General features: G+C 33.9%; 1 protein-coding gene across 6 annotated transcripts in view; it reads left to right on the forward strand.

The window, feature by feature from the left end:
• ZNF148 (zinc finger protein 148) overlaps nucleotides 1–16,788 on the forward strand; it is a 183,336-nt gene that overhangs the window by 73,252 nt on the left and 93,296 nt on the right. The gene's annotated exons all lie outside the window — the stretch shown is intronic.

Genomic DNA, 16,788 nt, shown 5'->3' on the forward strand with positions numbered 1-16,788 from the left:
TTTCTAATCAGATAATCAGGTTTTTTTTTTTGGCTGTTAAGTTTTGAGAGTTCTTTATATATATTTTAGATACAAGATCTTTGTCAGATATATGATATGCAAATATTTTTCTCTTAGAAGCTTATCTTTTCATTTTGTTAACAAGATCTTTCACAGGGCCAGTGTTTATTATTTCGATGGTGTTTGGTTTATTTTATATGGGGCATATTTTTGGTGCCAAGTCCAAGAACCCTTTTCTTTAGGTCTTGGAGCTTTCCTGTATTTTCTTCTAAAAGTTATATAATTTCATGTTTAAATTCATGATCCATTTTGAATTAATTTCTGTATATTGTTGTGAAGTTTAGGTCAAGACTTATGTGGTGTGTGTTTATTTTGTCTATGGATATTCAATTGTTTGAGCACTATTTGTTGTTAGAACTGTTCTTCCTCCATTGAATTGTTTTTGCCCATTGTCAGAAATCAGTTGGGCATATTTTGGTGCTCTATTTTTGGGTTTTAGTATTCTGTTCCATTGATCTATCTGTTTATCTCTCTGTCAGTACCACACTGGCTTGATTACTATAACTGTAAGACAGTCATCAGGTGGAGTATTCCTCTTACTTTGTGAAGACTGTTTTAGCTATTGTAGTTTCTTTTCTCTTCATACAACTTTTAGAATAATCTTGTTTATGTCTACAAAAAACATCTTGCTAGGATTTTGATAGGAATGGAAGAAATTATAATTTAATTTGAGGAGAATTTCTTTTATAGAGATTTTCAGTTTATGACCATGGAAAGTCTCTCCATTTGTTTAGAGCTTCCATATTATTTTGAAGTAAAATCTAGGCATCATGTAGTTTTTCTTAAGCAGTTTTAGTGAGCTGTAGCTTACATGCAATACAATTTACCCATTTCAGTTGTTTTTAGTGTATTTACAGAGTTGTACAGCCATCACCATAATCAGTTTTAGAGCATTTGCATCACCCTAAAAAGAAACTTTGTATCCATTAACAGTCACTCTCCATTCTGTTTGTCCTTAACCCTTGGCAACCCCTAATATTTTACTTTCTGTCTTTATGAATTTGCTTATTCTAGACATTTCATATTAATAGAATCATAACAGTATGTCTGGCTTCTTTCATTTAGCATAACATTGCATGATGTAGCATGTATCAGCAGTTCATTTGTTTTTATTGCTGAATAGTAATCTGCATTGATATTACTAATTTTGTTTACCCATCAGTTGACTGACATGTGGGTTGTTTCTACTTTTTGGCTATTATGAATGATGGTACTACGAACATTCATATGCAAGTTTTTATGTGAACATTTATTCTTAGTTCTCTTGGGTATATACCTATGAGTGGAATTGCTGAGTCATAGCCAATAAATCATTGCCAAGACAAACTCTTGAACCTTTTCCCTTTAAGTGTTGTTAGGGGTTTTACAGTTTTAAGCCTCATGTTCAAGTCTAATCCATTTTGAGTTGATTTTTGTGTATGGTGTAAGAGTCCATTTTTATTCTTTTGCATGTGTATATTGAGTTTCTCAGTGTCTTTTTTTAAAAAAGCCTATTCTTTCCCCATTGTGTATTCAGAAATTTTTTTCTATTTTTAAAAAATTACAGTCTATATTCAGTATGTATTAATTGCAGGTATACAGCATAGTGTTTAGACAATATTTTACAGTGTTCCTTCAGTACCTACCCAGCACCATATATAGTTCTTACAATATTATTGACTATATTTCCTATCCTGTACTTTACATCCCTATGACTATTTGGTAACTACCCATCTGTACTTCTTCATCCCTTCACCTTTTTCTCCAGTTCCCCAGCCCCTCTCTTCTCTGGCAACCATCAGTCTGTACTCTGTATCAATGAGTCTGTTTCTGTTTTGTTTGTTTATATTGTTTTTCAGATTCCACATATAAGTTAAATCATTATGGTATTTGTCTTTCTCTGACTGATTTATTTCACTAGCATAATATCCTTTAGATCATTCATGCTTTCAGAAACGGTAAGATTTTACTCTTTTTGTATGGCCAAGTATTAGTAGTCTTGTTGAAGATCAGTTTGTCCCTATATGTATGGGTCTATTTCTGGGCTGTGTTTCTTTTACTGGTCTGTATGTCTATCTGTATGGTGGAACTATAGTGTTTTAATTATTGTAGCATTGTATTATACTTTGAAATTAGAAGAGGTGAAGTTTTCAGCTTTTTTGTTTTTCTATATTGTTTTGGCTATTGGGGTTTTTTTGTGGTTCCATTTGAATTTTAGAATTATATTTCTATTTTTGTAAAAAAGGCCATTAGGATTTTTATGGGGATTGCATTAATTTGTAAATTGCTTTGGTTAGTATAGATCTTTTGACATAAACATGGGATGTCTTTCTATTTATTTGCATTTTAATTTCTTTCATTTGCATTGTATAGTTTTCAGTGTGTAAGTCTTTTGTCCCCTTGGTTAAGCTTATTCCTGAGTACTTCATTCTTTTTGATGCTATTGTAACAGTTTTAAATTTTGAGAAATTTGAAGTCAAATTTATCTTTTTCTTTTTTTGCTTGTATTTTTGGAGTCATATCTAAGGAGGCTTTGCCTTATCCTGGCTTGCAAAGATTTATTCCTATATTTTCTCCTGAGAGTTTTATAACTTTAGTTTTTACATGTAGCTCTTGAATCCATTTCGAGTTAATTTGTGTATATGGTATGACGAAGGGGTCTTAACTTCATTCCTTTGCATGTGACACCTATTGGCCCCAGCAACATTTGTTGAAAAGATTATTTTTTCTCCACTGCATTATCTTGGCACCCTGTCAGAAATCATTTGACCATAAAAATAGATGTTTATTTCTGGACTCTCAATTCTATTCCTTGATCTGTATGTCTGTATCTTTATGTCACTACCAGAGTTTTTGATTACTGTAGCTTTGTAGTAAGTTTTGAAATCAGGAAGTATGCATCCTCCAACTTTGTTCATTTTCAAGATTGTTTTGGGTATTCTGGGTCCCTTGTAATTTGATACCAATTTTTAGGATTAGTTTGTCAGTTTCTGCAGAAACCACTGTTGGGATTTTGACATGGGTTGTATTGAATTTGCAGGTTAATTTGGTAAAATGTTTTCATTTTAACAATCTAAAGTTTCCTGATCCATGAACACCAGATGTCTATTTGTTTAGGTATTTGTTAATTTATTTAAAAGGTGTAATTTATAGTTTTTCAGTGTGCAGGTCTTGTACCTGTTTTATTAAATTTATTGCTAAGTACTTTATTCTTTTTGATGCCATTGTAAGTGACAATACTCTCTTAATTTTATTGATGCATTATTTATTGCTAATATATAGAAATACAATTGATTTTTGTATAATGTTCTTGTACTATTCACCCTTGCTGAATTTATTAGTTCTTGTAATTTTTTAGTCGGTTCTTTAGGGTTTTCTGTATATTGTATCATGTCATCTGCAAATAGAGACTTTTTCCCTTCCATGTGAATGCTTTTTATTTTATTTTCTTGCCTGAAGAATGTCTCGTACAGTTTTGAGTAGAAAGTAGACATCTTTGTCTTGTTTCTGGTCTTAGGGAGAAAGCATTCAGTATTTTAACATTAAGTATAATGTTGTTAGCTCGGGATTTTTCTTAGATGGCCTTTGTCAGGTTGAGGAAATTTTCTTCTGTTCCTGATTTGTTGGGTATTTTTATTGTTTAAGTTTGTTAGACTTCATCAAATGTTTTTCTGCACCTACTGAGATTATTTACAAAAAATATAAAGGTTTATTTATATTTTTATATATTAGGTTCTTTATTCTTTTCATAGGGTAATAATATATTGGTTGATTTTCAGGTTTTAAACCGATTTTGCAATTCCAAGATAAATCCCACTTAGCATTGGTGCATAATTGTTTTTATGTGTTACTGAATTTGGTTTGGTAGTATTTTGTTGAAGATTAAAAAAAATATATTGTACTTACTTTTAGAGAGAGAGGAAGGGAGGGAGAGAGGGAGAGAAATGTCTATGGTGAGAGAGAAACATCCATCTGTTGCCTTTCATATGCGCCCCGAGCTACAACCCAGGCATGTGACCTGACTGGAATCGGCAGTCAACTGATGACCTTTCGCTTTGCAGGCCAATCCCCAACCAAATGAGCCACAGGGTCAGGGTGCGAATTTTTGTGTCTATGTTAATAAGCGATAATGGCTTCTTGTTTTCTTTTCTTAGGATGTCTTTATTTAGTATCATTGGTTTCATTAATACTGACCAGTTGAAATGTATTGAGAAATATTCCCTTGTATATTTTTGGGAGGAGTTTGTGAACAGTTGAGATTAATTCTTTATTAAATTTTTGGTAGAGCACCCCAGCAAAGCTTTCTGAGCCTGGAGATTCTTTTCTTTGGGGAACTTTTAAATTTAAGAATTCATTTTTCTTTATGAATTGCATAACTGTTTAGATTATGGAATTTGTTTCAGTTTAGTTTTGGTAGTGAAATTTTGAGAAATTGGTTCATATTTTCTAATTTAAAAGTGTAAAGTTGTTTTGTAGTATTACCACAGTAATTTTTAATTGCTGCAAATCTATAGTGATATCCCTGTTTCAGCCCTGATATTGGTGATTTGTGTCTTTTCTCCTTTTATTTTTGTTAGTCATGTTAGAGGCTTACAAAATTTTTGCTTTATTGATTTTCTCTATTTTTTAATTATTGATTTCATTGACTTTTGCTCTTTATTGTTTCATTTCTACTGTTTGCTTTGGGTTTAAATTTTGCTTTTTTTTTTTAGTTTGTTGGCAGGTAATTAAGTTACTGGCTTGATCTTTCATCCTTTCTAGTATATGCATTTAGTGCTATATACTAGTAATATCTAATTACTGCTGTATCAGCATTCCACATATTATGACGTTTTTATTTTCATTAACTCTTATGTATATATTTTAAAATTTTCTTTGAGACTTTCTCTTTAACTCCCAGACTTTTTAGAAGTACGTTGTTTTTATCCCATGTGTTCAGAGAGTTTCCTGTTGTCTTTCTGTTACTGATTTCTACTTGGAGTTCTTTATGGCCATAGAATGCACTGTATTATCTTAATTCTTTTAAATTTGTTGAGGTTTGTTTTATAGTTTAGCATATGGTCTGTCAATGGTGAATGTTCCATGGGTGCTTCAAGAGAAATGTATATAAATTCTGCTTCTGTTGTGTGGATTATTCTGTATGGGATGTGCAGAAGTAGGTTTACAGTTGTTTGTATGGAAAAAGACATGCAGATTATGATTATTACAATAGCTTTACTAACTCAAAAGAATGTCACACTGTAAACCCTATTTTTGCCCCCACTCCTGTATACATACCAATTAGACTCTTGGTTGATTGTGTTATTAATTTGGCTTCTCTGTCTTTAAAAAAAAAGTTAACTGTTTTCCCATTCTTTTATTTTCAATGTATGTTAGAATTTCTTTATTTTTTTATTTTATTTTTTAATTGTTCATTTAAAAAAATTTTTTTTCCATTACCACTTATCCCCCTACCCCCATAAAAATTTCTTGTTAGTAACATATAGTTGGATGATTATAAAAATCTACCCTGCCAGCCTTTTGATTGTCTTCCTGAAGATCACTAGAACATGTTTTAGGATTCCATCTGTTATAAATGACCTATTAATAATGTTTTGGTGCCCTGACTGTTTTGGTGTGGCTCTGTGGATTGGGCTCCATCCTGCAAACCCAGGGGTCAACTGCTCTGATTGGGACAGATGCCTGGGGTTGCTGGCAAGTTTCCCAGTTGGGGACATGTGAGGGGCAACCAATGGATGTTTTTTTCACACATCAATGTTTCTCTCCCTCTCTTTTTCCCTCCCTCCCCCTCTTAAAAAAAATAAAAATAATACTGTTTTGGAGTCTGTCTTAGTATAGTTTTTGTAGGTGGTTGTAGTTATAGAATGCATATATGACTTTTCATAGTCTATTGGTATCAGCATTTTATTACTTCTACTGCAGTGTTGAAACTTCAGTCCTATTTTAGCCTTTTCTTCTCAACTTGAAATATAATTGTGTATCAGGCAGTGGTATACTTTTTGTTTCCAATCATCAAGTATGATTTATAAAACTACTGATAGAAAGATAAGCTCTGTATATACCTGTATTTCTGCTAGTGACATATTCTTTTAGTTTTTCTTCTTTTGAGAATTCTTTTAAAAAAAGTCATATGTTGAAATCCTAATGTCCAATATGGTGGTATCAGGAGTTGGAGCCTTTGCAAGGTTATTAGGCCATGAGTGGGGAGACCTCATGAATGGGGTTATTGATGTGATGAAAGAGGCCGCCTTTATGCCATCTGAGGGAGAGAGCCCTCACCTGGTTATGCTGGGACGTTGGTCTCGGACTGCTGGCCTCTAGAACTGTGAGAAATAAATTTTTGTTTATAAGCCACCCATTTGTTGGTATTTTATTAAGCAGCCTGAATGGAGTAGGACATTCCTGAAGAGTGGTTTCACTGGCTGTAGAATTCTTGGTTGGTGGTTCATATTTTCTAGTAATCAAAAAATACTGTGCCACCTTTTTTTGGTTTCTGTGTTTTCAGATGAGATACCTAGTGTCATTTGAATTGTTTCATTATAGGCAAGTATGTCTTTAATGTCTGCCTGCCTTGAAAGTGGGATTTTTTGTTTGTTTTTATCTTCAGTTTTTGAACATTTAATTTTTATGTGTCTTGACGTAAATTTCTTTGGGTTTATTGTGTTTTGGGTTTGCTTAGTTTTTTTTGATTTGTAAGTTTGTATTTGCTACATTTGAGAAGTTTTCAACCTTTCTTTCTTCAAATACTGTTTCAGCTCTTCTTTTGTTTTCCTTTCTCTCTGGGTGAGTTCTTTTTTTTTTCTGTCTTAAAGTTCATTGATTCTCTTTCCTATCATCTCCATGTTTGAGATGTATTGAGCCATTCCAGTGAGTTTTAAAATTTTCTGTTACAGTAATCTCTTCTCTCATGTGATTTTGCTTTTGTGGTTCCAGTTATCTGTGGTCAGCCACAGTTTGAAAATATTAAAACTTCCAGGTGACATTTTCTGCTGCTGACATTCGACCATAGACATTGTTAGGCCTGGTGATACAGGATTACCTGAAGCAGATGATTCTCCTCCTGACGTGTTGTCAGAAGTCAGTACTAGCTTGATGCTGCGTTCTAATGTCAGTATCATTCACCTCACATCATCTCATCACGTAGGCATTTTATCAGCTGGTATCATCACAAGAAGAGAGTGGGTACAGTACAATATGATTCTGAGGAGAAAGACCACACTCACATAACTTTTATTGTAGTATATTGTTAAAATTGTTATGTTTCAGTGATTTTCAACCTTTTTGATCTCATGGCACATATAAACTAATTACTAAAATTCTGCTGCACACTAAGAAATAAATTTTTTCTGATTTGACCACAAAAAAAAAAAAGGAATAAATTTGCTTAATTCACACTGGATGGCTATTGTTGTATTGGCCCTTGTCATTTTTTTTATTTGATGATTTAAGGGGAAAAAAGTCAGTGTCCCTCACTAAAGAGTAAGGTATTGCACATTTTAAAATTTCTTGTGGCACAACAGTTGAAAATTTCTGGTCTCTTTTTATTATTAGTTATTGTTAACCTCTTAACTGTGCTTGGTTTATAAATTAAACTTTATCATACATGTGTATTAATAATATGTATGTATAGGAAAAAACATAGTATATGTATGGTTTGATACTATCCATGGTTTCAGGTACTCTGGGTTCTTGGAACATATCCGTCACAAACAAGGGGGCAACTATTGTATTGTACTTTTTAGTTCCGTAGTTTCCTTGTGCTTCTTTTTTATAGCTTCTGTTTCTTTCCAGAGATTTTCCATTTTTCTACTTGTTTTAGGAAAATTTATAATTGATTGCTGAAACGTTTTTATTATGGTTGCTTTAAAATCTGTTGGATAACTCCAACATTTTGATTGTTCTCTCTGTTGGCCTTAGTTGATTATCTTTTTTCACACATGTTGTGATTTTCTTGTGTTATTTCTATTTTATCTGTTATTTTAGAAGGTTCTGGACCCTATTTACATTTCTTTTTTTTAGCAGGCAGTCACCCTGTATAGATTTAGCATATAGGTCTTGGCCCACGTTTGTAGGCACTGGTTCTAATGACAGTTTAATCTTCAGGGCCTTCATGGGCAGCTTGATTTATTGGATGCTGCTGGACTCCCAGTGGTCTTTGTTGGTGCTTCCTGAGGGAGCAAAAGGGATTTCCCCATGCCAGGCGTCTCTCCTTCAGGGAGGGGATTGCAGTGGGGTGCTCCTGCTGCCTCTCCCTGCCCCAACATTCTTTGCTGTCTCTGCTTCTCTGGGTGAGGGAGGAAAGTCTAGACCCAAACTGAGCTTCTTGCTCTTGCTAGGCCCATTAGTTTTGCCTACTTGGCATCTATATCTCTAAGCATATCTCTAGGCAGAAAGCTGGAGTCTCAGACCAGGTGGAGAAGGAAGAATTGCTTCTCTTGGTGTTTGCTGTTGGCTGGGCTTCCAGTCGATCTTCCCCTGATATTGCAGAGGGACTCTCTTTTAATTTGGGGGAGGAATGTGACTCTCTGGTCTGCTTTCAGTTGCTGAATTGGTGGTTGGGAAGTGTCAGTCTGGGTTGCCTTCTTTTGTGTGTAGAGACTTAAAACATCCTGCTGTTCTTTTATTTCTCCAGTCTGGAGGTCCCAAACCGGTTCTCTGCCTTCTTAACACTTTTCAGAATTTTCCTTTGGTTGTCTCTTGTGTTATTATCATGAGTTAGAGCTGTGTTTGGTGAGGAGGATCAGGGAAAAACAGATCTATGCCATCTTATCCTATCTTTAATTTTTGTGAACGGGAGTGATCTCCATCAGTGGGTTATTTCAGCTTTGAAAATAATGGTATATGCATATGTGCTTTGTGATGTTTTAAGCACTATATAAATGTTTGCTCAGGTTATAATTCACAATATTGGACACACAAATTTTAGGGAGGTCAGTTAAATGAATTCAAGAGGGCGCCAGGGAATAGAGTCACGCTATTTTACTATGCCTCTATCATATGAATAGAATTTTGTTATGTAGTTAATTAAAATGAGGTTATAAAGTCTGGGTATTTTGTTTAAAGATGTGTTTAATAGATTATTTGTATATAAGATGTTTAGTAATTTCAGTAATAAATAGTATTTTAATATTAGGCATTTTTCAAAACAATACTGTAAGTCTTGTATTGTTTCTAAGTTATAGTTTGAAAAGGTAAGATAAAATGTCCTGCTTTTACATTTCCTACTACTCTGAGAATAAATTGACCTCAAAAAAGAAAATGTCCATTCTGCATTAGTAGAAGCTATGTTTCTAAAAAACAAGTTAACTTGCCAAATTGACTTTTATTAAGGGGAAGAAAAAAACAGTCTTACTAACATGTTTCAAATTTAATACAGTTGCTGCAATTGTGGAGAAATCACTGGGCGCCCTTTGCAGCTACTTCTTGAAATACTCTCTGATTGACTCTTGATGGTGAATCTCAGCTTCCTAATCAGATTAAAATCCATTTCCTGTACATATGGGTACACCTCTGTATTGTGTCTACCTAGTTTAGTCCTGGATGTGTGTTTGAGGCAGATGAGAGTGATTGACTTTGGTACTGAATAAGGTGAAAATTGTCAAATGATGAACTGGCTTTTTATGAACCGTATACAAGTTTTTAAATGAGAGTATTTAATTATATTTCATATTAGAAGTAATAATTACTCTTTCCCCTTATCTTTGAATTTTAATAACATTTTAACACTATGTTTTTGTTTACAAAGAATGACACTTTAAAAAATCAAATATGTAAGCTAATTTTTAAATGTGTATTCCTATAATTTTTGTAGGGTTCTCTTATTACAGTAGAATAGTTTCTGTGTCATAAAAACCAGATGAATTTTCTCTATTTCTATAATAACTGATAGATAAACATTTAATTTCAAATTTTGTGTTCATTGATGTTGGATTTCAAAGGGTTTTTTTGTTTTGTTTTTGGAACTTCAGAACTTTGCTAAGAGTAATATTAACTTACTTTAACTTGGGAATGACCTCTCATGGTTCTGTGTTAGAATAGCATTTATTAGGAGGCAGAGGATCTGGTTGAAGTCTTTGACTTGACACTTAGGTATTGTGTAACCTTGGATACTTGACCCATTGAATCCCAGTTTCATCATCTATAGAACAGAAACAAACAATAACAATATTCAGGTGGTTGTAAGGTTCAAGTGAAATGTGTCATGAGAATGCACTTTGTAAACCATTATGTACTTTATCAGGTTATGCTTATATCATCTTTGAGGAGATCATTTGAAAAATTGCCTGAATGATCTTGATCATCACAGTACAAAGTATTTTACGATTGTTTACAAAATTAATATGTATGTCTTGAAAATTCATGGACTAATAAAGCAGCTTTTCCTTGAGTGTAGTGGCTTACAAATTGTAAAAACTAATTTCTATTGGTAAATTTTGGGAAGGGTTACATTGTTTACATTCCCACTTGCTGGACTTGATTTGGGAAGTGGGTTCCCTCAATGAGTGATTTTGATTTAAAGGTCAGTTCTATCTCTTTAGTGATTTATTGTTTGAGGAGTATATAAAAATGCTTACTGTTGTGTTTTCTAATGTGGGTGGAAAGTTGGTTTCTTAGCTAAGGAGTTGTGCACTGGTTAGGTGATTTGCAAAGGTCAAGGGCAGGTGAAGACTTTCAGTTAGTGGCTTGATTTTACTCACTTTGGTCAGTTATCATTTAAGAATCTGATTATCCCTTATAGGATTTTTCTTTTCAATGAAGTGGATTAATTACAGTAGTTGCAGAGTTTATGAGATACTGGCCTGATTTTTGGTGAGAGTAGAAAAGGAAAATGGTTTGAAAAGACCTGAATGGGGTAATTTCTGGGGTGGTTTGTTTGAATTGGTTGGGCTGTCATTCTTCCTTGGAATAGATCTGGGCATGAAAATTTCAGAATTGGGTAAAAGATTTACTGTTGTGAATATACAAAACAGTCTATTCTTGCATTATTATTTATTGTATTATTTTCCATATAAAAACTGCAAACCTATTTTTGTCCCACTTTGTATACCATTAGACCATTTTTCAGATAGAGTTCTTAAAAGAACACACATGTCTGTGTTTTATTACTATATAGAAATTCTAACCATATTCATAGAAATCTCATGCCTAGAACAAGCTTTTTACTTTCACAAAAGTAAAAATCAATGTAAAATTGGAACTTGACTAATTATATTAAATGATGATCTAGTTAAAAGATGCTAAAGGACTTTTAGCTACAGCATTTTTTGTTTCAGATTCTTATGCCATGTGTGCTATGATTTATTCTTTTTTTTGCTTTGGGTTTTTTTTTCCTTTTGATTACATTTAAAGGGCAGAGGTAGCCTTTTTCTTTGACATTGCTTATGGAAGTATATAAGGTAAAAAGATTTGTAAGCATACACATTTCAATGCAACTCTAAAAACAAGGTTTTAAAAAAGATAATCTTAACTAAGAACTATGTTCTTTATCAATGAATGGCTTTTTTAGACTGGCCATATTGAATATTTGAAGTGCTATTAAGGTACATGATACAATGAAAGTATGAAACAGTTAAGTTTTGATTAGATTCTTTTTTATATTGTTTTATTTGCCTTAGAAATTCATATTCTTGACAGTTTTTGTGGGGATTTCTTTTATTAACATTTCTTATCTGGATTTTGATAGGTTCACTCATAAACCTTATCTTTCACAATTTTTTTGGGCACAGATGACAGTTGAAACAATTTGGTAGGCTGAAAGTACACTCTGCAAACAAAATAAAGATACACTTTGAAAATAATCTATCAGGTAGAAGTTATCTTTGAACCAAAACATGAAGCATGTGAAATATTTGAAGGAAACTGAAGAAGCTCTTCCTACTTACTGTAAAGTGCATGCAATTTTTGTAGCTTTTCTAACAGAGTACTTCTGAAATCCTTTATTAGCATTCTTTTATAACAAAGACTGGAAATTTAGTTAGGTAGGATTAACCCATTCTTTACATTGCAATGAATTATTATTTTCTGTTTGGTAATAGTGTTTCATAAAGTTTACAGTAGACTTTTCAGTAGGTTGATTTTCTTTATTGTTAAGACCTTCGAGCCTTTTTAGGGACATTATCAGGCTGAAGGGTAATGTTGCCAGAACCCCATGAGGCTGGTTTTAATACCAGGTTCCGCTGATTCATTAGGTTCATGTGACTTCTTGAGATGCCTTGGTGTCATCTGTGATTCTGTAATCGAGAGATAGTGTTGTGTGGTGGTTTAGCTTGATTTCCTGGGTTGAAATTTAGCTTTATTTAATCATTTAAAAATATGCAGTATCTACTATTTGCAAGGCACTGTCTTAGGTCCGTGAGATAAAGGTATCAGTGAATCAAACAAAAATTCCTTCTCTTGTGGAACTTATGGTTGAGGGCAGTAAAAAATAATAAAACATCATAAATAAGTAGGTTATATAATATGTTAAGAGGTGGTAAGTACTATACAAAATGTATAATGGATAAAAAGAGAATTAGGTGAATGTATGTGGGGGCAGGTTACAACTTTAAATGTCATGGCAGGAAAAAGCCTCATTAACAAGATGATGAGTGAGCAAAGACTTGAAGTTGGTAGGGAATTTTTGGTTCTGAGGGTCTCTGGGGGAAGAGTATTTCAGGCCTTGGAGTAGCCCTTGCAGTGGGCCCTACAGGTGGTAGCATGCGCGAAGATCTTGAAGATAAGGAGGTCTGGTCAGTGAGACTCAAGTGGAGTGAGCTAGACTCAGGGGTGTCCAACCTGTGGCCCATGGTGGCTCAGGATGGCTATGAATGTGGCCCAACACAAAGCCGTAAGTTTACTTAAAACATTATGAGATTTTTTTTTGTGATTATGTGTTGCAATGTATTTAATATGTGGTCTGGGACAAATCTTCTGCTAATGTGGTCCAGACAAAAGGTTGGACACCCTGGAAGATGAGGTCTGAAAGCTGACAGGGCGACAGTGATGGCGGTGTGGGGGGGGGAGGGGACAGCACAATAAATTATTTACCATAATGAAGATTTCAGTTCTGCCCCTCTCTGGTTTTATAACCTTTGGTAAGTTATTTAACCCTTCTTTTTTTTCTTTTGTAAAATATGAATAATAATAGCACCAATCTGATAGGTTTGTTGTTTGGTTTAAGTGAGTTAATACCTACAAAACCCTAGGAACACTACTAAGCAAAGTCCAAAGCATTTTTAAATGTGGAATCAAAATTAAAACTCCTTTCTTCCTTTTCTTTTGAAGTGGTGGCCCAGGGAAAATAATTGCTCTCTGCTTTGATTTACCACATATACATTATTATCACAAACATTTGTTGTTTGTGTACTTACTATCCTTGCTAAATTATGAACTCCTTTGAGTAGAAATCATGGTATTTTGTGCATGTCTTAAAAATCTTACTTAGGTAGTGTGTTGTACATACATATCAAGTGATCAAAAATACTGACTCAATGGCAAAAGCATTGGCTTAAATAACAAATCAGACCGTCTGCTAGCAAATTTATTGGAATATTGCCAGTCTATCAAAACGAAATAATTTTATTTTTTAAAAAGATTTTATTTTTATCTTTAGAAAGAGAGGAAGGTAGAAAGAACAAGAGGGAGAGAAAGGCTGATATAAGAGAGAAACATTGACCCGTTTTGCCCTTGCATGTGTCTCAAGCAGACACCAGACCTGCAACCTCGGCATTCCGGACCGGAAATCAAACCAGAGACCTTTTGTTTTGCAGGACTCTACCCAACCACCTGAGCCATGCTGGCCAGGACTAAAATGAAATAATTTTAGTTTGGGGGAGGACAATAGCTAATGGTCCCTGTAGAAGATTTCATTAATTTTCTTTATGCACCATAGTTATTGAAATTTGTATTGGTAGAAAAATTGTCTTAATTATTAAATAAATGTGAAGTCCCTAAAAAATGAAGTCCATATTTACACTGTAGTATGGATCTATTAACATATATAGACTAAAAATAAACATCATGATTGGTAGCATACATATAAAATTCCAATTTAGAGTATGTTTTTAATCTTCATTTGACTGTTTATACCTGCACAAATGATTATAATTAGGGAATATTTAGCCAGTAAAAGCTTGAATCAGAAGAATTGCTAAGCAAGAATATACACTAACTTCTGAAGTGGGAGAGTGGCAGGAAAAGAAGGAGCTATTAACGGACCTTTGGGTCGTTGTCCAAGTCACTTTATCCCTTATTTTGTACTCCAGGTTTTAGTTTCTAGCTTGGTAGGTTCTTTTCTTCTCCATTGTTGGTGGAGAGGGTTGGGAGAAGAAAAAGAGGGATAGAAACTTGGAAGGAGAAATGAAATTGGTAGATAATGCTAAGTGAATTAGGGTTCCAGAGATAGAGACGTATGGCAGGTGGGTTAGGGGAAATTGTGGGTTTCCATGGTGGAAGAAAGGTTGTAATGGGAAAGATACCCCAAAATTTCTGTTTATAGATTTAGACTTTGAGGTTATATTATCTTGTGCATGTTCATGTGGGAGAGAGGCATGTTTATTTTTTCCTCCTTCCTTCACTATTTTATTTTTTCTTTTAACTTCCCAACTTCCTAGTGTAACACATTGCACAAATACTTAACCATTGTGTTACAGTTGTCCACAGTATTCAGTACAGTCTAGTCATGTTCTTCGCTGTATGACAGCCTTAATTTAGGCCTTTTAAACAAAAAATTAACATTTCAGAAACATTTGTTCAGTCTGTGGATGTTACTGTATTATGAGATGACTTAATGTAATATGTTTGTGGACTAGATATATCCAATCAACTTTTAAAAAGATTCAGAATGTAATACTAAAATGTATAATTAGAAGGCATTTTTATTTCCTCTATGCAGAGTTTGCCATGTTTTTTCTGTCAACTTTATTTTTGTAGCCATGTTAGAAATTCTGAAAGTTGAATACAGTAAAGAACATTAGAATGGTGAGGAGCAGTGTAGTGCAGATACTGTTTTGCTTTACCTGTTTGTAATGACTACCACAGTAACATAATGTGCCACACAATGTTTCCTGCAATGATGGACCGCCTTTACAACCTTAGTTCCATGAGATTATAATAGAACTGAAAAATTCTTATCACCTAGTGACAGTGGAGCTGCAAAATTCGTATTGGTGCCCTAGCCCTCCTAAGGGCCTATTAGTCCTAACTTCCTAGTGTAACACATTGCACAGATACTTAACCATTGTGTTTACAGTTGTCCATAGTGTCCAGTACAGTACCGTGCTGTAAAGGTTTGTAGCATAAGAACTGTAGGGGAACAGAATGTGTTGCCCTCGAAATATGTCTGTTTGGCATAGGATTATGTTAGGCTGGTTAATTTTAAGAAATTGAAGACATGGGAAAAATTCTGAAAACCAGGTAGAAGTTACACTTTGTAAAAGATACATTTGTAAGGGAAACTTCCATTTGTAAGGTTTCTCCCTCAAGTTCCTGGGTTGGGGACGCGGGATGATTTTATCGTTAGAAACTTACGTATTTCAGAAGACCACTCCCCACAACAACCTTACCCTAGTTTACCATGCTTTTCCTGGTAACCTCCCATAACTGACTGACTCCTTCCAAGCCACATCTACTTCCGTCTTAAGTAAAGATGGTATTTAAAGTGGTGGGTCAGCCATTTTGGCGAGTTGTCCGGTTTTCCTGGGTCTCTCCCACTGATACAGGAGGTATACATGCTATTAAATTTTTGTTTTTCTCTTGTTAATCCGTCTTTTATTACAGGGATGTCTCAGTCAAGAACCCAGAAGGGTAGAGGATAAATTTTTTTTCCTCCCCTACAGAGAGCAATAGACTATATACTATGCAGCCTAAATGTCCAGTAGGCTACCCCACCTAGGTTTGTGTAAGTGCACTCTGTGATGTTTGCACAATGATGAAATAAGCCTAATGTCGCATTTCTTAGAATGTATCCTTATGGTTAAGTGGCACGTAACGTTAATATATTTAATGGCTTTTATTATCTTTTTGATACTATCACTATAGAAATATGTATTTTAAGAAGTTTTTACATAATGGAGAAGAATGGCATATATGCCCTTTTGAAAATCTGGGAAAAAAGCTTTGAGGCAAGCAATTAAGAACTTAATAGAAATAAATTATTTTAAAGTAGATTGTTTTTGGTAATTGGTGGAGCGACAAAGCTCTGGACTACAAAATGTTGGATTATCAGAAGGCCGTAGTGTTTGTAATCTCTTGACAAAATTATATAACACAACTTTGAAATAATGTACTTGGTTATTTTCTACAGATTTAAAGTTTCCTTAATTTTTCTGCTTTTGTAGCTATATTGATTTGCAAGATATTTATTGAGCCCTAAAAAATGTGTGAGGGCTCAACACATTTTTTGGGTTCCTTTATAAAATACTTCATTATTTCCTAATAAATTATATTTGGCCTCTTGTTTATAATAAAGTGTCTGCTTTTAATTATCCATTTACTGTATCAGGAAGAAATATCCTAGTTACACAAAGACATTGTGTGTCCAAGAGCAATGCAGTATTCACAAAGGGTGTTAATCTTCTGTTTAAAAATATGGATCATTTTGGCATTATTAAATACTTTTGCCTTGAAAACTTTCAGTACTTACTATTTTTGTATTTTTAGAAACTATATTCCTAATATATTTAGACTTTTGAGCTGAGGGAAATGTTACTGTGGGATTTCATGAAGAAATACTACTAGTGGCATAATGGAGAGTATTTAACGTAAGATTTT

The sequence above is a fragment of the Pteronotus mesoamericanus genome, unplaced genomic scaffold, assembly GCF_021234165.1.
Source record: "Pteronotus mesoamericanus isolate MK-2021 breed Mesoamerican mustached bat unplaced genomic scaffold, CSHL_Meso_final contig_27, whole genome shotgun sequence".
NCBI classification, from domain to species: domain Eukaryota; kingdom Metazoa; phylum Chordata; class Mammalia; order Chiroptera; family Mormoopidae; genus Pteronotus; species Pteronotus mesoamericanus.